Genomic DNA, 22,966 nt, shown 5'->3' on the forward strand with positions numbered 1-22,966 from the left:
GCTGTCTTTTTCGGAAAAGGACCCAGAATATCCACAGCTACTCGCTGAAATGGAACTTCAATAATGGGGAGTGGCTGGAGAGGGGCTTTGACCTGGTCTTGGGGTTTTCCCACTCTTTGGCACACCTCACAAGACTGGACATAGGTAGAAACATCCTTGCCCATTCCCTCCCAGTGGAATGACCCCCCCAAACGGTCTTTGGTCCTGTTCACCCCAGCATGGCCACTAGGTTGATCATGGGCTAAGCTCAAGAGCTTGGCCCGGTATTTAGTTGGAACTACCAACTGTCTCTGAGGATGCCAGTCTTCCTGGTGTCCACCAGAAAGAGTTTCCTTGTATAAAAGTCCTCTTTCTACAACAAACCTGGATCGATTAGAAGAGCTGAGAGGTGATGGGTTGCTCCGTGCTGCCGTCCAAGCTCTCTGGAGGCTTTCATCTGCTTCCTGTTCGGTCTGGAACTGTTCCCTTGATGCTGGAGACATCAGTTCCTCATTGGATTGTGGACCTAGGCTTGGTCCCTCTGGAAGCAATATAGGGGATGGAGCTGTTTCTGTTGACTGTGAACCGCTCTCCGCTGGTGCACTATGTTGGGATTCAGGTTCCGGCTGAGCCTCTTGGGTTGGGTTATCGGCTGCTGCCAGTTCAGGGTCGGTGGGGCCCTCTGGTGTTTAGGTTGCAAGTATTGGATTCAGTGCTGACACTGGGTCTGGTGTTGGTTGTTCGGCTGGTTCCAGTTCTGGGACTGGTTCCGTCTGGGTCTCTGGAACTGGATCCACTACTGCTGTTGCAGACATTGGCCTGGGGTCTGGGTCCATCACCTCTGACCGGGTCCTGATAGAAGTTTCCGGAACGGAGCTAGGCCTCACGGCTTGTTTAGCCTGGCTGCGGGTGACCATTCCCACCCTCTTGGCCTGCTTCACATGATTGGCCAAGTCTTCCCCCAACAGCATGGGGATGGGATAATCATCAGAGACTGCAAAAGTCCACATTCCTGACCAGCCCTTGTACTGGACAGGCAACTTGGCTGTAGGCAAATTGAAAGAGTTGGACTTGAAGGGTTGAATCGTCACTTGGATCTCTGGGTTGATTAAATTGGGGTCCACTAAGGAAGCATGGATAGCTGACACTTGTGCTCCGGTGTCCCTCCATGCGGTGACCTTCTTCCCGCCCACACTCACAGTTTCCCTCCGCTCCAAGGGTATCTGGGAGGTATCTGGGCCTGTGGACCTCTGGTGTGATTCCGGTGCAATGAACTGTAATCTGTTGGGGTTCTTGGGGCAGTTGGCCTTTACATGCCCCAGCTCGTTACATTTAAAACATCGTCCAGCTGACGGGTCACTGGGGCGAGGAGGGTTGCTGGAGAACGGGGTGGTGGGACGATAAGGGGTCTGGAGGGTTCTTTGGGAGGTAGGTGGGGCTTTGGGCGGTCCCCGGTAATAGGGTGTGGTCTGGGGTGGTCTCTTTTGGTCTCCGCTCCAACTGCGACCAGTTTTCTTCTTCTCTGCCACCTCCACCCATCTGGCTCCAATCTCTCCTGCCTCGATTACAGTTTTGGGTTTCCCATCTAGGATGTATGTTTCTATTTCCTCAGGAACCCCCTCTAAGAATTGTTCCATTTGCATTAGGAAGGGCAAATTTACTGGAGATTCAACACTTGCTCCTGATATCCAGGCATCCCAATGTTTCACAATGTGGTAGGCATGTCGGGTAAATGACATGTCTGGTTTCCACTTTAGGGCTCTGAACCTCCGACGAGACTGCTCGGGTGTTATCCCCATTCTGACTCTCGCCTTGGATTTAAACAGTTCATACTTGTTCATGTGTTCTTTAGGCATTTCAGCTGCCACCTCAGCTAAGGGTCCACTGAGCTGCGGCCTCAGCTCTACCATGTATTGGTCAGTAGAGATGTTGTACCCAAGGCAGGCCCTTTCGAAGTTTTCTAGGAAGGCCTCAGTATCATCGCCTGCCTTGTAGGTGGGGAACTTTCTGGGATGGGAAGTGGTACTTGGAGAAGGATTACTAGGGTTTGTTGGGATATTCTGCTGAGCCTTTATCTTCTCCATCTCCTCCACATACTTCCTCTCTTTTTCCTTCTCCTCCAGTTCTTTGTCCCTTGCTTCCATAGCTGTCCTGTGAGCAGCCGCTTGGTGTTGTTCTGCTTCTCTCGCTGCCTCCCTTTCTTGTTCCTTCTTCAGCCGCATGAGTTCTATCTGTCTTTCATGTTCCCTTTGTCTTTCCTCAGCCTGAAATTTGGCTAATTCGAGCTGTAGTCGAGCCACGGATTTTGTCATTCTAACCTCTCTGTTTTTAACTAACTTTACACCCGAGATTTAGAAATAAACAAACAAAACTTGGCTGTAAAATTTTGCTGTGCTGGAATAGAATACCTATTCTCTGATAGTGATTGTCAGCCTACAGAAAAAGACAATTCCCTTGTCTCTGCTCTGGGCCCAAATTAAAGCAAAAAACCTCCAACTACTTGGAAACCTGCTTACCCAGCCCAAAGAAAAAGCAAATGGGTAGAACACACACCCCCTATTTACTTTTAGGAAGAAAAAAAAAACCTCTGGGTTGGAAGACTGTGAATTTCCCTGCAGGAGTTAATTACCCTGACTCCAGGCAAAGAAAACCTGCAATTCACAAAGATAATCCCCTTTTGTCTCTGCTTGGCCACAAAGCAGAGAAAAAACAAGCTGCTTTCAGTTTCAGCTGCTTTCTGGACTTCCTTTCCAAAGGAAAAAAAAAATTTCCTTTTTAAAATCTGTATTTCTAGTTCAAAAAATCTCAACTGGATCTCAAAATGATTTCAGGTTAATCCCACCACTATGCCACCATGTCAAGGTTCCTCCCCCACTCTGAACTCTAGGGTACAGATGTGGGGACCTGCATGAAAAACCTCCTAAGCTTATCTTTACCAGCTTAGGTCAAAACTACCCCAAGGTACAAAATATTCCACCCGTTGTCCTTGGACTGGCCACTACCACCACCAAACTAATACTGGTTACTGGGGAAGAGCTGTTTGGACGCGTCCTTCCCCCCAAAATACTTCCCAAAACCTTGCACCCCACTTCCTGGACAAGGTTTGGTAAAAAGCCTCACCAATTTGCCTAGGTGACTACAGACCCAGACCCTTGGATCTTAAGAACAATGAACAATCCTCCCAACACTTGCACCCCCCCTTTCCTGGGAAATGTTGGATAAAAAGCCTCACCAATTTGCATAGGTGACCACAGACCCAAATCCTTGGATCTGAGAACAATGAAAAAGCATTCACTTTTCTTACAAGAAGACTTTTAATAAAAATAGAAGTAAATAGAAATAAAGAAATCCCCCCTGTAAAATCAGGATGGTAGATATCTTGCAGGGTAATTTAGATTCAAAAACATAGAGAACCCCTCTAGGCAAAACCTTAAGTTACAAAAAAGATACACAGACAGAAATAGTTATTCTATTCAGCACAATTCTTTTCTCAGCCATTTAAAGAAATCATAATCTAACACATACCTAGCTAGATTACTTACTAAAAGTTCTAAGACTCCATTCCTGGTCTATCCCCGGCAGAAACCAGCATACAGACAGACACACAGACCCTTTGTTTCTCTCCCTCCTCCCAGCTTTTGAAAGTATCTTGTTTCCTCATTGGTCATTTTGGTCAGGTGCCAGCGAGGTTACCTTTAGCTTCTTAACCCTTTACAGGTGAGAGGAGCTTTCCCCTGGCCAGGAAGGATTTCAAAGGGGTTTACCCTTCCCTTTATATTTATGACAATGCACATATGTGTTTACAGGATCCAGGCCATGGTTTGTAAGTTTAAAATATTTGTACGAGCACCTACAGACATTGTGATAGGAGCTAGAGTAAGTAACGTGAATACGAATTGTGCTTCTTGCAGTTACTCGGATGAGCTTTTTTTTTTTTTTTTTAGTATTTTATTTCCAAAACTCACAGCTTCATAGGCAGTTAAATGTACCAATGAGTTTGCAGTACCCTGAAATCGTTTTCCAGTGTGGAGTTTTGCACAACCTCTTGAAAAGAATCCTGCTGACATTGTGTGATAAATATAGTCTACATACTGCACATCAGAAGAATGATCAACTATTGGAACTAGTTTCAGCACTTAGTAGCCAAATCACCATCCCTGGTGTAACTTCATTGACTGCAATGGATAAATTTGACCCATTAAGGCTGAGAGTAACAGCAGGCCTTGAAGAAGGAATTCTATGCCTTTGGGTGCATATATTTACTGCACCAAATTTATATCCCCTATCTTGGTTCCTTCCCCCTTTTCTTCCCCCATCCCCCCCTCCATCCCCCACAGGCTTTCCTAAATGATAGGGAAACTGGCTGAATTTTTTAGTCACTTCAGGAATAAGACACACTCTATACTGAAAATCTTAAATGCCAAAAAATAAAATCCATATAGTATGTTTTATTTTCCCAAGAAAGGGCCAAATTCTGTTGGCGCCTTACATGGGTAAACAGGAGAAGGGGGGAATGTGAAAGAAAACATCAGACATCCTGGCTCTTACCCTTGTGAATAATCTTAACTTTTGCATCAAAATGACTTTTTAATGGGGAATCAAAGTGTGAGTGTTTAAAGAATTTTGCAATAAAAGCCAATGCAACGATTTTATTATTGAGGGCAAAACTATTTACTTTTGAGGGACTTACATTGGAAAAATTAATGCAAAACTACCAACCCTTTTATTATCTTGATACTCAGCTATTTCACAAGTCTCTTCCCTGGCTGGTATATAATAAGAACATAAGAATGGCCATACTAGGTCAGACCAAGGGTCCATCCAGCCCAGCATCCTGTCTGCCGACAGTGGCCAATGCCAGGTATCCCAGAGGGAGTGAACCTAACAGGCACTGATCAAGTGATCTCTCTCCTGCCATCCATCTCCACTCTCTGACAAACAGAGGCTAGGGACACCATATCCCATAGAAAGGGTACTTCAATGATCTGGTAAAGATTATTGCCCAGATCCACAAAAGTATTTTGACTCCTAACTGCCATTGAAATCAAATAGCTTTGTGGATTTGGGCCAGTAACTAAGACTGGTTAATGGGTTCAGGTTGTGGGGTGGGAGAGAGAAAAATGGGCCCAGTTCTCTGTTTCAGATGCTCTGGCCATACTGTTTTTTGGTTTTGTTTTTTTCCAGGAAAGCACTTTACAATAGCAGAAGTGTGCATGTAAATCAGCTACAGTAGTGGCTATTCCCTCAGTGATACCCCTACACTGGCGGGATTCCCTGGGGCCTGATTCTGCACTGACCCTGAGCCACTGGTATAATGGTGCAGAAACACTGGAACAAACAAAGAATTAGGCATGCAATGTATAAAGATTATGATCTATCCCAAACGGAGGTGGTACCCCTAATTCTGTTTTCCAGTGAATATTGTTATACTTCAGCTCTCATGTACTACTCTGGTTGACATCATGTCTCTATTATCATTACCGATTTCCTTGGTACTGCAATAGCAGCTCAGCAGCTCTACAAGTAGTAGTATCCAAACATGATAGGTTTGGCAGATTTAAGCACATGCTTAAGTGCTTGGTGCCAGTCTTGACTCTGAACACAACACCTTTATGACCTTGATCCCTGGCACATCAGAACCCAGACCAGGCCTGTGCTAAACCACGTTGTCAACACAGCTCTAGCTCATAGTGATTACGTTAATCCTAGACCTTTTTTTGGTAGCTGCAGCCCTAATGTACATCTGCTTTTTCTTATTTATGGCTTAAATTGTGAAGAAGTTACCTCAGAACAAAGTAAGCTCCTGTCAAGTTTTTGTGCCTCCTGTTTACAAAGGAATCATTGCCTAATTACAGCTGTATTGGTCCACAAGCCACAGCTCTGTATTATTCAGTATGAGGCAATAATGCAGAGGCTTTGATGTAGAGCTCTTAACGTGAGACAATGCAAATGACATTTACTAGCAATTTTTTTTCCCCATTAATGAACAGTACTTCAGGGAGTGTAAAGGCAAGAGGCATATAATTTCTGAACTATTTAAATTGCTAATTAGATCTGTACAGGAGGTGTATTCCTAATGCAGACAATTACAACGGCTCCTAAGTGTTTGCCTTCCAGTTGCTAATTACTGCAGAAGCCAATTAATTGCTGTTGACTTTTTGTATTCTTTTGCATATCGCCAGTTAATATTTACATTTATAATGAAGACAAAATTGGCAAACACTGTGTCATTTTGTAATGAACAATTCCAGTGTCTAAACAATGAGCACATTATCTCATTTGTGCCTGAAGAGTACAGCTGATTAGCATATGTTCTGTGCACACTAGAACAACATTGCTCTTTCTTCTAAAGAGTGAAAACGTCATTTAGGTTCAGCAAGTACAGGTGCGGTGTCTCTAAGGTGCTTCAAAGTGCTTGTCGCAGACTATTTAACAGAGAAAACAAACACCCCAATGTATCACCAGGTACATGACTGAGCCTCTCAGCTCAATAGGTGTATTGTGGTTTTCAAGCCCTGCAAGGCAATCCAAGCACAAACCAAATGTTGTTAGAAAGCAATGTTGTCAAGGTGTCTGAGAACAGGACTGGGAGCCAGGAATATCTGGCTGAATTCTTGGCTCCACTGAAGTCAGTAGGAGCCACAGATCTATTTCAATAGGGCCAGTATTTTACCCTTGGTTTCTAATCCCATCTGTGGCATTTATTACTTCTGCCTTCATGGAAAATTATTATAGAAGCTGTTACCTATTTTTTTACTTTTGGACTGTCCTAGAGAATTTAACAGAAAGTTATAGCCCTGTTATAGCATTCTGCAGGATCATTTAAAAAACCTGAAGAAAGGATGGCATTCTCTATTGAATTATGCAGGCCTTTAGACTGACTTCTATAGAGGCCTGTTGGCTTCATTTGTATTAAATTGTACAGGCCTTACAATCTGCCCTGAGGAAGGGACAGTGTAGAGTTGGGCCACCCCAGGACAGCCTCAGTTCATTCCATGATTTTTCCTTTTGGCGGAAGGGGGAAAGTAATCTTGCCCTAGGCCAACAACAGATTACTTCTGCCTCTGTACTCACTCAGCTCTCAGTTGAGGGAGGAGGAGTAGAGTCAAGAGTCTCTGTCCCTGCTTGCCCACTTTCATGGGAGGGGTGGGGGGAAGAAATAAAAAGCCCTGCAGTGCCTATTCTCCTCACATGTTGTGTTACTGTGACGATAACATCCACCACCAAATAGAACTGGGAGGGGAAATTACTTAGAATCTCTTTCTGTTTATTGTTTTACTCTTTCTGATTACTTAGAATCTCTTTCATTGACTTCCATGCACTGGATCAGGCCATTATAGAATAATCAAACCTTGTGACTGCAGGTCCCAGGGTAAACCGGAAACTCTGTTTTTTCCCTCTTCCCATGTACAAAAATCAGTACAAGTTCAACATCAGTGGAAAAGACTGAGCAGCTGTGGAAACATTACTTTTTACCAAAGGTATTATTAGACTTCCATTTTAGGGATGTTAAAATATTCCATCTGGGATTAGCATATGGAGAGGACGGCTGTTGTAGTTGAAAAGTATTAGCTGATGAAATCTGTATTGCATAGTTAGAGGATTCCCTGAGTCTCCTGGCATAATTCATTAGCTAGTGGTTTTTGATAAATCCCAGACTGAATTTTATTTTGTCTGTGATTGAAGTGGACTACGCTAACGACTCTACCCTTTATGCCAAAGACATTTAGAAATGTGTTAATTTATTGTCACCAAATCAAATAAACTTATATTAATATGGTAAATTTGATTATTATAATTCAACATTGGTCTACGAAGAGCTCTTAGAGTAGCAATTACAACAGTGGTAATGACATTACATTATTTTAAATGTCTGTCGTCATTATTATTAATTTGGTATCTATTGTCAAGGTGCTAATCATAATGAGCTCATTGGAGATTTAGGTGGATATTGCATTATTTCCCTAAGTGTTTCTACAATACATTGGAATGCACTGACCTTTAATAAGTTATTTGTGGGTCATGATGGATAATCAGTTGAACATGAACTCCTACCGTGACACTGTGGCCAAAAGGGCTTCTGTGATCCCTGGATATACAAATGGGAATAGTAGAGAGGTTATATTACCTCTGTATTTTGTATGGTGACAATGAATAGTCATTGGGCTAGGGCAGAGAATGAGAGTGACTGTCTAGCCTGGTGGCTAGGGCACATTCCTACAAAGTAGAAGACTCAAGTTCAAGTCACTTCTCCACAGCAAGTAAAGGGGATCATTAAACCTGGGTCTCCTACAAACCAAGTGCATGCCTTAACTGCTGGGCTAAAGGTTACACGGAGACCACATTCTCCTATTCTAGCTGTTTGGGGCACTTTAAAAGTGCCCCAAACAAATGTTTTCATTTGATCCTATATATATATAGATATACATATACACACATTCATTTGATCCAATATATTTGATTTGCTGGAAATTTTCATGAGTTTCAGATCTGGCATGACTCAAGTGGATTTTTTTTCTTCCAATTTTTCAGTAAACTGAAGTAATCCATTATTCATGCTACTTTTACTTGATATCTAATTTAACAGGCTTTTAGAAATTTGGTGCATAGTACAAAAATTGCAAAGCACCCAAGTTGTAGCTCATATTAAACTTGAAATTTAGAGAAATAAGATGTTGGGCTGCTTGTATTATTATTATTTAAAAGTAACAGAGAAGTGGCTAATGTCCCAGTCATGGATCCAAGTTCCATTGTGTTAATCATTGTGCAACCCCATAACAAAAAGAGACTCAGTTTTTTGGGTCAAGGACTAAGTAGGGTTCCACGGGGCTTCAGAGGGAAAGGGTAGCTTAGAAGCTGGGCCATAGAACTTATAATCAGGAGATCCTGCTGTAATGGGGGACATTGACTTTAGGGCAGAGAGCCTGCACGAGGCCCATGTGTCTCACCTGGAATTGAGGCACACAGCCTGCTAGTCTGGTGAGGCTAACTATTTTCTTGTAAAAAGAAAAGGAGTACTTGTGGCACCTTAGAAATGAAGCTGTAGCTCACGAAAACTCATGCTCAAATAAATTGGTTAGTCTCTAAGGTGCCACAAGTACTCCTTTTCTTTTTGTGAATACAGACTAACATGGCTGTTACTCTGAAACCTATTTTCTTGTAGGCTGTAGAGTTGCTCCACAGCTGCTGAGTTTGGCTGTCCCCTTACTCGTAGGGTGGAAATGATGGGATCCACCTAGCCCCCCTTACCACTCCCTCAATCCCTTCTCCCCACCCCCCACCCCCACCCCTGAGCTGAACAGAGTGCCCTGTAGTGGTGTGCTCAATAAGAGGTAGGCTTTCTGTAGGTATGAGGCAATCTGCACCACGGAGATTTGTCCTTTCGTGTGGGGCTTGGGTAGTGTCTAAGTCCTTGTATACGGTTACTGAAGTAAGTTCAGTTTCATCCCAATGTTTGTAAAGTTCATTGATTAGAAAGTGTTACAGATGTGAAAAATAGTATGTGTTGATGCACTCATGGAATTAAAATCAGCATGCAAGAACTTTCCCATTCCTTACTCATTCCCTACCTCAGTGTTAAAAAGTCAAACCAGGAGAAAACCAAAAAGCATGTAACTAACAAAGTTGTGACAGTTCTTTACCATATTATTTTATTTGTATGCTATATACCTGCCCCCTATTTTTTATCTATTTTGTCTTTTATATTATGAGCTTGCAGGGGAAGGGGTTGTCGCTATTTCTGTAGAGCAGAGGTTCTCAAACTGTGGTCCATGGACCACCAGTGGTCCGCAAGCTCCATTCAGGTGGTCCGTGGATAGTTCCCTTTAAGATGCGAATCTGGTGGCCACACACGAGAGAATGAAGGGACACTCACCGAATTAGTGGCTCCATTAATTAGGTGCCTGGACCCTGGAGAAGACTCACATGTAAGGTGAGGTGGTGGCCTTGGGGGGACTAGGGGGTAGGAGGAGTGGGGGGGAATTTGGGACGTGCAGAGCTGCGGTGGCCAGAGAAAGAGGAGACTTTCCCCAGCCCCTGGGCTGAAGCTTCCGGGGAGAGACGGCCCTCCTTCCCAGCCTCAGCTCTGTGGCTGCTGTGGCCGGGAGAGAATCCCGTCCTTTACAGCCCCAGCTTGGGGGCTGCTGTGGCAGGGGAGAGAGGGAGAGATCCCCCCCTCCTTCCCAGCCCCAGCTCAGGGGCTGCCACGGTGGGGAGAGAAAGGGCACATCCATAGCATTTGAAAGATAAGACTACTGACACTAAAATGTGAGTTGTGTGCTTTTATTTGTAGAACAAAAGACAGTTCATTATTATTAAGAGTTTTTTTACTATAGAGCTTTTATCCAAAGTGCTTTACAATAGTTAGCTAACGGTACAAACAACATTTGGAAATATCATTAAGTGGTCCTCCAAGACCCTCAGCAATTTGCAAGTGGTCCGTGAAAAGAAAAGTTTGAGAACCACTGTGTAGAGCATCCAGCACAATAGGGCGCTGATTTTGACTGGGCCCCTTGCACATTACCATAATATAAATATTTGCTACTCCTACTACTGATATAGTACTATGTGCTTATTTTTACTGGGAACCACACCCTACTGTTGTCCTATTTTGAGTTTATAAATCATCAGAGCCTTGTTTATTGGGCTGGAGTTTTTCCTCATTCTGCCATACTTTGTGTTTAATTTCATGCATTAAAAGGTGCTGAAAGTTGTCAGAAGTAATTAGACTGTAGTCATGTTATCCTAGTGCCATTTACAGAGTCAAAGCTGTGTGCAAAGTGAATTTCTTTCCTCTGACAGGACCACACATCCATCTCTCCCCATCAGCTCATTGATGCAAAGAGACTGTGACAAATCAAGTTCCCATGTAATTACAGAAACTGAAATGTGCAACATCCACGAGGCAATTATTTCTTTTTATCTGTGTATTTTTTCCCTTTGTTTCTCCCTACATCCTGTTAGGAATCAAACCAGGTACGCTTCATTTAGACATTCTGTTCAGTCCTTGCACCAGCTCTGCATATGTCAAGCTGGATTCAGATATGGACATGGGATTCCCCTCTGATCTTGATGGCTAGAATCTTGCATTTAAAAGAGAATTAGTCACACAAGGAGGAAAGAATTCCCCATGGAAGCAAAACAGCCAGTTGGTTTGCATGTTAGCGCTGTTAAAGTAGTAAAGCAAAGTTTTTAAAAGGCAAAGTGAATATAAGAAATAAGGAACAGTCATTAGAAAGAAACAATTTCAAAGTGCGTAGAGGAACCAAACTAACTGACTGCAGTATGTGAGCAGGAAAGGCAGCCCAATAGCTATTCAGTCCTCTTCCTTGACCTCTCTTTGCCCTCCACTCTGATACTGTGGGTGAGAAACAATCTAATCTGGGATTAAGAAAGGGTCATTTGGCTAATGTCCAGTTAACTAAACTACTAGGGCAGTAGGTTGACTCCTATTTTAAATTAGTGAGGTTTTTTGATGGTTGCTAACTTGGGAGTTAGAGGGGTGTGATGAAGTTTCACATTTTTCTAAGCGCTATTGGCCTCCTCCCCAGTCTAGTGAGCCCCCAGACATTTCATCTGTGATCTGTTCTCACCCAGAATGTTTTTTGTTTAGAGTTTCAAGTGATGGATGGATGTGGCATAAAAACACCTACAGTATCACAGAAACAGACTGAACAAGAGAGGATTAGAAGCAACCAGCTGGCTGGAATTTAATTGGCAGAGTTTGGCCAATGTAAGTAAACTTGCCAAGATCTCATCTTTTGTTAGGTCATCTGTTTCCTCCTAGCTAAATGTATCTTAGATATTTATAGTCGTAAATGAATTATTATTCCAATTACAATCTTGCCATTTCTGGTACTTTATCAGTCATGAAGAAAAATAAGGAAAACTCTAATGTATTTTTCCTTCTGTCTTCAGATGGAAAAAATTTGGAAGGAAAACACTTTTTGTCTTTCCAGAAGAAAATAAAGTTCAACAGCCTGCCTATTTTTCAGTAAAAACAAAACACACACCCTTTAAAGAAACATTTTGTGTGGTTCAGTGCTAATGAGGTATTGTGCATTTTTAAATTGAGCTGTATAGTATACATAAAAATAGGCCATGCTAGTGATGGAAAATCTGATGGGGGAAACTTGGTTGGCTTACTTGGGATGAAGGGAAATTTATTTAAGCACCACTCACTGCAGCTGGAGATGGGGGAGCTTGTGGTACTTTGAACCTGCAGATTTAAACCATGTCAATAAGTAGTGCATGTTTGCTGTGCTCACCTGAATGAAACGCCTAAATCATTTGATCTTCGCCCAGCTCTAACTTCTATCTATTTTTTCTAATGATTAAGGACTAAAGGCCCTATCCAGCAGCAGTTCCTAAAGTCTGGTCATACTGAAGATAATGGGAGAACTCCCATTGACAATTAGTTCAGGGCCTCATTGAGTTGCCCCTACTGTAGTTAAGGTGGTTTTTTTTTTTACAGAGTATGATATTTCAGTTAACACTGGGCAACATGCAGCCCTTACTTATGTGAGTAATCTTTACTCGTGCTCTACTTTATTAGCCCCCAGTCATCTCTCACACATATTTACCCATTTGTTTCTTTGGGTGTCTTGTATTCATGAGTCTGCCACTCTTCTGATTACTCTATGTTGACATCTCATGGTGCTGATCTCCATAGTTGCACCTCTTTCTTTCCGTTGTAGTGTGAGTCACTCCCTAAGTGCTATACAGAACATTGTTTTCCTCACTCTAGTATACATAGGCTAGAATCTATATTATTAGGCTGCAAAATGTGGTTTCTTATATATTGAGTTGTATAAAGTACAGTGCAACTTCCCACTTCAAATGCTTTGGAACAACTACAGAAGTTGTGTGAATATTACATGAAAGGCATAAGTTAGCCCCTTTAAAAAGACAATTTCAAGGTATTTAAAATATTTTCAGTGAAATTTTTACAGATTTTTTATTAATCCTTTGGAATCCTGAAACTAATCTGTTTCCTGGCTATCCCCCCCCCTACTCCCGCCCTCCACACACACACACACACATCCACCCACCCTTCCTGCCTCCCAGTCCAATCTGAAGACAAATTTATGACTGTAGGTTTTTTCTGAGTATTGAGATGGTGGTGGCAGTATTTTTCTTTCTTAACTTTTAGGGGGGGAAAACACTTAAATTAGTAGATGGCGTTTATAAAAATCAAGAGAAAGCTAGGACAAATATTTGGCCCACCAACATTGTCTGTGTTCCCTATAAGAGGAACTGAACTTGCCACAGTTTAGAATAGTGAGTGACCAATACAAGCGAGCAGAGATCAAATAGAGTAAACTGAACCAGATATTCTTTTCAGTAAAGTATTCCTGTAAGGTACTTTTTTACCTGTCTTGAAGAGGTTTCTCCTTCTTCTGATGATTTATTCTGGGTATTGTATGTGTGCACAAAGTTTCTGCATCAACAGGCAGAGCAGTAGCATAGACTGCACCTCTATTGATTACTGTCCTCTTAGCCTCAGGAGAACTACTTGTCACCGTGTACAGACTATGATGTTTACTGCTGCAGTGTAAAAAAAAAAACAAAAAACAAAAAACCCTTAGCTGTTGCAAAACATTTTCCAGTGATTTAAGGCTATAGTATTCTAGCAACTCACTGTTATAATGAGCTGTGGGGTTTTTTCCCTTGGAATTTTCAGGATGTGCCCTTGAATTATTTATATCTAGAGCAGACACCTGCTTGTAACCATTTCCCATTTTGGCAGCCCTGTCAGTGACGTTGCAGCTGATGAAAAGCACTTGCCTCGCTCTTAGGACAGTCAGTGCAATATGCAAAACCATTTCTGATCAAGGAGTCTGTGCTCCTTCTTTAAATGGATAGACTTTTGGTAGTCATAGAGAGAGATGCTGTTCAGTTGTTCACACAAGTGTCTTTAATTCCAATGCTGCTGTACCTTAGTGTTCTCGTCAAAGACTGAAATTTCATGAACAAATGTGTGTGTGGAGGAAGAAAAAACAAACAATACAAAACAACCCCCTTCCCCCTACACACTATCAAAAGTACAGTTCTCTGCTGGCAAACAAACAATTCTGCCTCTTTTCCCCTTCCCCTCCCCTCAACAAAAAGAAACATTACATGTTTGAGTAGATAACAAGAGGTACCATTAGGATACAGAAAATTGAAAACCTAGACTCCAATAAAATGCACACCCAGGGGAATTAGTAATGGGTTTTCCATGTTTTAGCAGAATACTTCCTTTTTATGCACCTAGCAAACAGTGTTCACAAACAACAGTGAAGAACAAAAGCTATGATTTATATTTATGGACAGGTATACATGCTCCCCTGACCTCCTGCTGCTTTTCTCGCCCTCAGCACCAGAAGCAATTTATGGAGACCAGCCTAAATAAACATTAAGGAGTCAAGGCCACAAACTGACAGCAAGGAAAATCAATGGCTCCAGAAACCAGCTAGTAGGATCAATAAAAGAGATTAGGCATCACAAGCTAGTGTGGGGCACTTACAGGTAAATGTGGCTTACACTTCATCTGACAGGGTTCTCTCAGCATCAGGATAAAAACTGTCATATAAACAGAAGCACACTGAGTAGCCAGTGCAAGGTGCTCCTTCGCTGCAAACACTAACTGGTGACCTCTGAATGAAGGAGATTTATACTGGGGCTGCAGGGAATTTCCAATTGCTTTTCCAGAGTCATCTCACACACCTGTGCATTTGCCCATAGGAATGGTTTCAGATGCTGGTTTTGCAGAGCTTCTGCTTTTTCTTTTGTTTTTTTGGCCTTCCTGGATTTTTTTTTTCAAATCCCTCCCTGACAATTCCCTCTCTATACATTCCTCTGTATAACCTGCTCAGGTGCATGTTATGGTGTGTCAGGAAACTTCGACTGAGTTCTGCTCATCACCACCACATTCTATCAGATTTAACTGAGGGGTAGGAAACCTCCTGTACTACAGGTCAGATGTAAACAGCACAACAACATCCCTCACCCTCAGTTTCCTTTTAGTTCATGCTGTACTAAGCACACAGCTGTGCCAAAACAGCCCTGTCATTGTTATCCAGCCAGATCTTAACTATATGTTGCACACAGGCTGGGTTGTCATCCTTTATCAAATCATGGGTGGTCAATGTTTTATTAACCACGAACCTTATATTCATCAACATGAACAGAAGATTGGGATCACTGTTTTATGACTTTTCATCCTGAAACAAAACAGATGAGCAGAACACTGGGCTGGAGTTCCAGGCAGAGCGGGTCGGGGTGCATTGGAGCCCATTTTTCCGTACCCCCCACCCCCCAATTGGCTGGGGCCACTGGTCCATTGGCCCAGTGGATAATCTGCCACTGCCTACAGCAGCATTGTTCAACCCATGTGGGATGGGATGTAGAAGCTGCAGATGGTGACTCAAATAAGGACCTCCAAGTACAAGCTATAAACACCATCCAAATCTACTCACCAGCCCGGGTAGTAGAAACCCCTCCCCCCCACCACCAATCCTTCCCTTCCTCCCTCCCTCCTTCCCTCCCATTAAAAGTCCTAGATCTCACGACCCAATCCTAGAAATGGAAATGGAGAGAAACAAGTCTGTATAGGGCAACACGAACAGCTCAAACATCATCTACAACCAATAGGCCGCCAATGCAGATCAGAGAGCACTGGCTATCAGGGAGATAGGCTGCTTAACGACTGAGAAGACACAGTTTGTATTAGCTTCTGTTTAAAAACAGATGTGAGGCATAGCCCCAGGTACAGTGCTTTGCAATAGTCTAATTATGAGATGACAAAGGCATAGATGCTGGTGGCAAGAGCTGGGTGTGAGAGAGATGGTGGACATTGCTGCTACCTGCTAACCTAAGAGCAACTGGGAATGTGACCAAGATTGGGAACTTAATAACAACCAGTACAAACAAATGCACACACTTTATCCAGGGGGCTGGTATACTGTTCCCCATCATGCAGTTGTTTGCCCCACCCTGCCAACATCACTTCCATTTTATGTGGATTAAGTTTCAGCCATCTAGCCTTCAATTTATGCCATGTTTCAATATGCTTGACATTTGAAAGAAAATGTGTGTGCATTTCCTCTATTAAAAAGAGTGACCTGACAAACATGCCTTCACATCTTTTAGTAGAACGTCGAAAATAAGCTCACTGAGACCTCAGTGCATCCATTCTGTCATATTAATAAAATCCCCAATAGCTTCAATCTTCATCTCTGCCTTCAATTCCTAGAAAAGAAATAACATGAGAGGAGAAAGAAGCATATTATTATTATTTTATTTTATATTTATATTAGTCCTGTCCAATCATGATTTCTCCTCCTGCATCCCACCAGTGCTAGGCGCTGTATAGACACACATAAAGCCACAAACCTTCCCTCAAGGCGCGTACAGTATAAGTAAAGGCAGACCTCACCGAGAGGTAGAATGGTGGGGCTGTCACCAGAGACAGAAAATGGAGAGAATGCCTGGGAGAGTTGACAAGGAGATCATCTTTGGCCATGTTAAGTTTGAGTTGGGAGCAAGCTATGCAGGATGAAATGCAAGACAAATGAATCAGGAGAAAGAGATGAGAGAAGTTATTCAAAGGCAGTATATACTTAGAAGAATGGAACTTCTGCTTCCTCTTGCAGGCAGGGGAAAGGGATGGGGAGGAAGGAAAGGTCAGCTCTGACTAGCCTCATCTACATGAATTCTAATCTTACATGTCCATATACGGTGCTTTGTTCATAGAATCATAGAATATCAGGGTTGGAAGGGACTGCAGGAGGTCATCTAGTCCAACCCACTGCTCAAAGCAGGACTAATCCCCAATTTTTGCCCCAGATCCCTAAATGCCCCCCTCAAGGATTGAACTCACAACCCTGGATTTAGCAGGCCAATGCTCAAACCACTGAGCTATCCCTCCCCCCCAAATTCTAAATTTATTTAGAATTTATACAGTGGTGGTATAAATGATAGATTGTTACTGGGCTGGGACATGGGAATTGTGCAGGATATGCCCTGCAGTAAGTGGCAGGTAGGGGACTCTGGTTTGGGAACAGGATTCAAGTTCAAATGGGATTTAGGGAGAAAATAGAGGGCTCTGTCTGAAGAGTTCTATTCCAGGTAGCAGGGATTCTTATCTGTTTTGTTCTAGGTTCCCCACCTGGAGATTCTGCACACTTCATGGAGTGATTCTGCAGGACTGGACCAGGCTGGAATGGTGGTATTGGGTAGTAGTGGTGCAGAGCTGACTGCACAAGAAGGCCTGACCAGACCAGGAGCAGTGCTGGTTTTTGCTGTCATGAAATTGGACAGGTAGCTACACATCTGAGCGTGACCCAGTAGTGTGGGATCATCGAGACTGGAACAGACAGGCTGAGGAGACCCGCCCCCTGAAATTTCTTGACAACAACAGACTCTAACTGCATCCATGGGTGGGAACTGTTATGTGCCTACTTGTTCTGGATCTCAACACATTGAGCAATTAATACTTGTAAATGTAGGGTTGGTCACACTCCTGATACAGTGACTGTGGGTTTTGTGTGTATGTAATGTTTTTGTTTTTTCCTTTTCCCCTAAATGTTTCCAAGGACTCTGAGTGCCTGAGAGTGGGCAAGAGTGACCAGAGGTTATATTTTAATTTCTGAGAGGCAAAAATAGGAATATGGCTCTGTGTGTGTGTGTCGGGGGTGGTGAGCCATAATTCTTTTTATTTTAGAAATGGACCCCTAGACAGATTGAACCCAGGCATTTTTGCTTCCATTGGCACCTGGCAGAAGGTTACAGCAAATCAGGTGCCTCGCCTTCCATTCCATCCCTAACCTTAGCCTGTTTGAGGTACACAGCAAAAAGAGTTCTTTCCTGATGGGAGTGTGATCGTGTGCCTAGGACAGAACACACTGTGAATGCCACACTCCCCCAAAACTGGTGGCTTACTCTACAATTAGATTAATCAAGCCAGTAACAAAAGAGCTTCTGTAGCACCACTCTGGTTAACAAGAAGCCAAACACCGTCCCCTTTCAGCATTCCATCTCTTGGCTCCCATCCAGACAAACAGGTCTAATATAGTGACAGGTTACTGAAAAACAGTTCACCATATGTGAGGTTCTACGTATCCCACATGATCAGAGGCTTACTCCCAGATCAATATGTATCTCAGATCTTACCCAATATCACGCTGTCAGCCAATCCTTAGTAAACTAAATAAAGATTTTAGTAATGAAAGAAAAGAGTGTTATTAATGATTAATAGATCATATACATAGAAATGATAGAAGTGATGGAATTGACTGCTGGTTTGATAAAGTCTCTCTGGTAGCTTCCAAAAGATTGGAAGGGCCTCAGTCCATAGTTCAAGATACTCCTTGTAGTTGTAAATCCACAGTCCAGAGAACTCGGAGCAGGAAAGAGGCAAAATGGAGATGTCTCAGGTCTCTTTTTATCCTCTGCCATGTGCATGGAAATTTACTGTCCCAAACTAAGCCCATAGCCCCTGTGTATGGAAAGTTACTGGCCCAAGATGGAATCCAGGGTCACATGAGCATATCATATGCCCCTACCTGTTTTGCTGAATCACAGGGGGTGGCCATTGGCGCCTTGCTGTCAGAGGCATCCGCCGGAAAACCTACTGGGCAGGATGAGTTTCTTCAATGGCCCAGTGTGAGAGCCAAGTGTCCTTAGTGGGCCATCAACACGTAGCTGGATAGTCCTGATCTAAATCTATTTGGGAGTGTCACCTAGGAATAAAATACGTGTATGCTAATATTTGTAACATCAGATACAAAGATGATACATGCATATAAATGGGATAATCATACTTAGCAAATCATAACTTTTCAATCGATACTTTACATGACATAATTTGTACAAGACTTATGGAAATTGTGTAACAGCGGTAAGAACAGTGATATAAATGGTCACCTTTCTTATACATAGCATCACAGGGAGGTCTAAATTTCTGCATTGGTTTTGTTTTTGAGATCACTTGGCTACTGCTCCATGTACGTTTCTATATCTAGTGTGGTTTCAAATGTGACCACTTACCTCCAAGTCACCTTTCTTTGGACAGTGTCAGCATTCCCTTATGTTACCCTTGCTGTACTCCTGGGTGATTGATATCTATCAACATGTGTCTCACAATCTCTTGCTTCTCTGTGCGTGCTTCATACGTTTATTTTCAGTTTAATCACTTAAGTAGAAGCTAACAGCATTATGCTTTATTTAGGTGCTGCTGGCATCTATGCTGCCCCAGGAATGGTGTTCAGCTGGAATTTGCTGAAATAGCTGGCTGTTTTCAGGGGAAGATGCCTCCAGCGCTTTGAAATGCAAAACAAGAGCTGGACATGGCTAAAGCATTTCAGATATTTGAAATGTGCGAAAAGATTCATATTACTCTTCATCTGTTGCTATCTTCACTTGATTAAGGCATAGTACTGGCAGGGCCTCAGAGACCTTTTCTGTGCATAATCTCGGTGAAGACATCTATGGATTAGGATGAACTGAAGAAATTCACCATTTAAGAAAGTTCATTTTAATTAGAGAGTGGGAGAGAGTGATCCAAGATCTTCTGTACTTTCCACAGTATGCATCCGATGAAGTGAGCTGTAGCTCACAAAAGCTTATGCTCAAATAAATTGGTTAGTCTCTAAGGTGCCACAAGTACTCCTTTTCTTTTTCCAAGTTTACCAGGCTCCTCAAAAAAATTGGAGATTGGCATCTTTTACAGCTTGATCTCAAGGACCTAATTTTCATTTACACTGAAGTAGTGTAAAGAGACCATAAAGTGGGTGTAAATGTAATTTATACTAAACTGTAATTGTGTAATTACATTTACTCTCATTTTAAGGTCCCTTTGTACTGCCAGGGTGGTGTTTCAGGGCTTCAGTGTAAATGGAAATCAGGCCCCAAAAGATCAGATGCTTATATGACCAAATCCTGCCTTGAATCTTGGGCCAAACTCTTATTTACACTAAAGTCATTTTATACCACATGAGTGCTGGAAAGAGGTTTTGGAGTAAGTGTAAATATAATTTACGCTCATTTTAATGTAAAAATGTGACCCAGCAAGCTTTAAGACTCCCTGAGCTCCGAAGGTCTACCCTAAGGTAGGTTTCAGAGTAGCAGCCGTGTTAGTCTGTATTCGCAAAAAGAAAAGGAGGACTTGTGGCACCTTAGAGACTAACAAATTTATTTGAGCATAAGCTTTCGTGAGCTACAGCTCACTTCACCAGATGCATCCGATGAAGTGAGCTGTAGCTCACGAAAGCTTATGCTCAAATAAATTGGTTAGTCTCTAAGGTGCCACAAGTCCTCCTTTTCATTTTACCCTAAGGTAAACACTCTAAGGCAATGTCTACATTAACGTTTTTTGTTGGTGAAACTTTTGTCAATGAGAGGTGTGAAAAAACACGCCCCTGATCAATATAAGCTACTCTGACAGAAGTGCCGGTGTGGAAAGCGCTATGTCGGTGGGAGATGCTCGTTGGGGGTGGTTTAATTATGCTGATAGGAGAGCTCTCTCCTGTCAGCATAGAGTGGCTACACAGGCAGACCTTACAGTGGCACAGCTGCAGCAGTACAGCTGTGCTGCTGTAAGGGGTCTAGTGTAGACATAGCCTAGACTGCTACAAACTTCAGTATGGCATGTCGTTTATCTATCACACATCAGTCTTATGCCAAGTTCACTGCACCCTAAATCAAACTCATTTGCAGCGTGAAACCATGAAACACAGCTCTTCTCCCATACTTTCCCTTTCATTTCAACAGTGTTGTCTGTCCTACATTTGAAGAAGTCTGAGTTTCACTCAGATGTTGCCTGAATTTTCATGTTCAGATTTCCTTACACAGTTAACTTTGTGTAAAAAACCCGCTTTCCCTGTCTCATTTTTCACACAGCTGAAAAATGTGGATCAGTTCAAGTATTTGGTCAGTACTATTTCAAGTAGTGGTTCCCTTGGTAAGGAAATTTCCTCCAGAATTACTAAAGCCAGCCAGGCCCTTGGCCAACACCGAACAAAAGTCCTTAACAAACACAACTTTAGTCTTTCCACCAAATTGAAAATCTATAGTGCAGTGGTTCTAACATCTCTTCTGTATGGATCTGAGATGTGGACTCTTTATAGACATCACATTAAACAGCTTGAGCAATTTCACATGCGCTCCCTCCGCTCAATAAAGAGCATTGGCTGGCAGGAAAGTGTGACCAATATTAAGGTCTTTGAAAGAGCAAACACAACGAGTATTGAGGAAATGTTGCTGAGAGCACAACTTAGGTGGACTGGACATGTCATCAGAATGTAAGACCACTGTCTCCCAAAACAGATCTTGTATGGGCAGCTGAGTCAAGGCAAAAGAAAGAAGGGTCATCCATATAAACACTTCAAAGATAATCTGAAGAGCAGTCTCTGGTGGGCTGGCATCAATCCCAAAGAATTTGAGCAAATGGCTCAGAATAGGATTCACTGGTGGTCTCTGACAAGATCAGCATGTAACAGATTGGAGAAGGATCGACAAATTCATCTACAGGCTGCATGTGAAAGGTACCACAGAGCTGCAGCATCAAACATCATAAATATAGACTTCCCATGCCCTCAGTATGGCTGACTCTGTGCATCAGGGTTCGGACTTCGGAGTCATATGTGTAGCCATAGATGAGAACTGTGACAATATCATTATCTTCATCAGTGATGGACTACCAACATGTAGAAAACCTCTTCGGATATTTACAGGCACATAGGGTCACATATTCAGCAGGTGTAAATGATCATAACACTGAAGGTAGTGATTCTATGACAGTTTACTCCTGTATAGAGCCTTGTGATAAACTTCAGCCCTACTAAACAAACTGCAGAAAACATACAAGTTTTAAAAAGCAGCTGATGCTGCAGAGAAAGCTTCGAGAAAGCATATATTGAGAATATATATTGCTTCTGTGTCTTGATTTTCTGTTATTGCCTTTTTTCCTTTCTTTAGAAGGAAAATTAGACTAAAATGAGATCTTTATTTCATAGCAGATCATCTTCCTAGGTTCCTTATTCCTTATACTTTGTGGTATCATGATAATTTCGACAGTGACAAATTGTGATGCTACAAACAAAGAATACGGTGGTTGGTGAAGGTTGTGCAGCAGGGGCAGATGAACTTTCAGAATGAAATTTTTAAATTAAAAATTAAAAATAAATGTAAAATGTAAATTGCATGAACATACCTGAATGCATTATATACAGAATTATAGTCAGAATCCTTGCCCTGGTTTGCAAATGCATTGTATTTCGCATGGATGTCTACCCGCACTTCCATAAAATTTGCCTTTTAAAAACAAGATACTTTTTTCAAAGTGACCCTAGTATATTCAGAATGTTTTTCCCCCTACCTTTTGTAATGCTTCTACTTTAACACACATCAAAAATACAATATACCAATTCAACCAAGATGCCTTTAGCCCAAAATAGTGCGTGACTGCTGGCCTGAGGGGTCTGGACAGCACTTTTGGAGCTTGATGTGACATATATATATTTTTGGGAGACAAATGTTTGGGGGGAAAGTCCCCTCTATTCTGTTGTGTTGGGTGGTGTTTTTCTGGGGATTTGGTGCTGGATTCATTGTACTGTTTTTTTAAAGATAACATCAAAAGCATGCAGAGTAATAGATGAGTTCCTTTAAGTACAGTCACATATGGAAATAAATAAAATACACATTTCAAATTATTATTACACAAAATTTCAGCCAATAATGATCTTCAGTTTAATTTATGGCCTGATTCATTATGCACAAAAACATCACACAGCAACAGGAGAACAAACCAACAACATATCAAAACAAAATAAACTCTGGAAATAATTGCTAATCTTGACAAAAAGTTCAAGGTAAGGTGGGTTGCCATAAAAAGGAGTCTGCCATAGGAATTTCTTTAAGGCGAGCCTTTATCATTTTTTTCCCCCCGTGCGTTACATCACCTACTGTACCTTGTTATAAGAGTGCAATAAATCCAACTTGGATTAAG

Source organism: Lepidochelys kempii, chromosome 5 (assembly GCF_965140265.1).
Source record: "Lepidochelys kempii isolate rLepKem1 chromosome 5, rLepKem1.hap2, whole genome shotgun sequence".
NCBI classification, from domain to species: Eukaryota; Metazoa; Chordata; order Testudines; family Cheloniidae; genus Lepidochelys; species Lepidochelys kempii.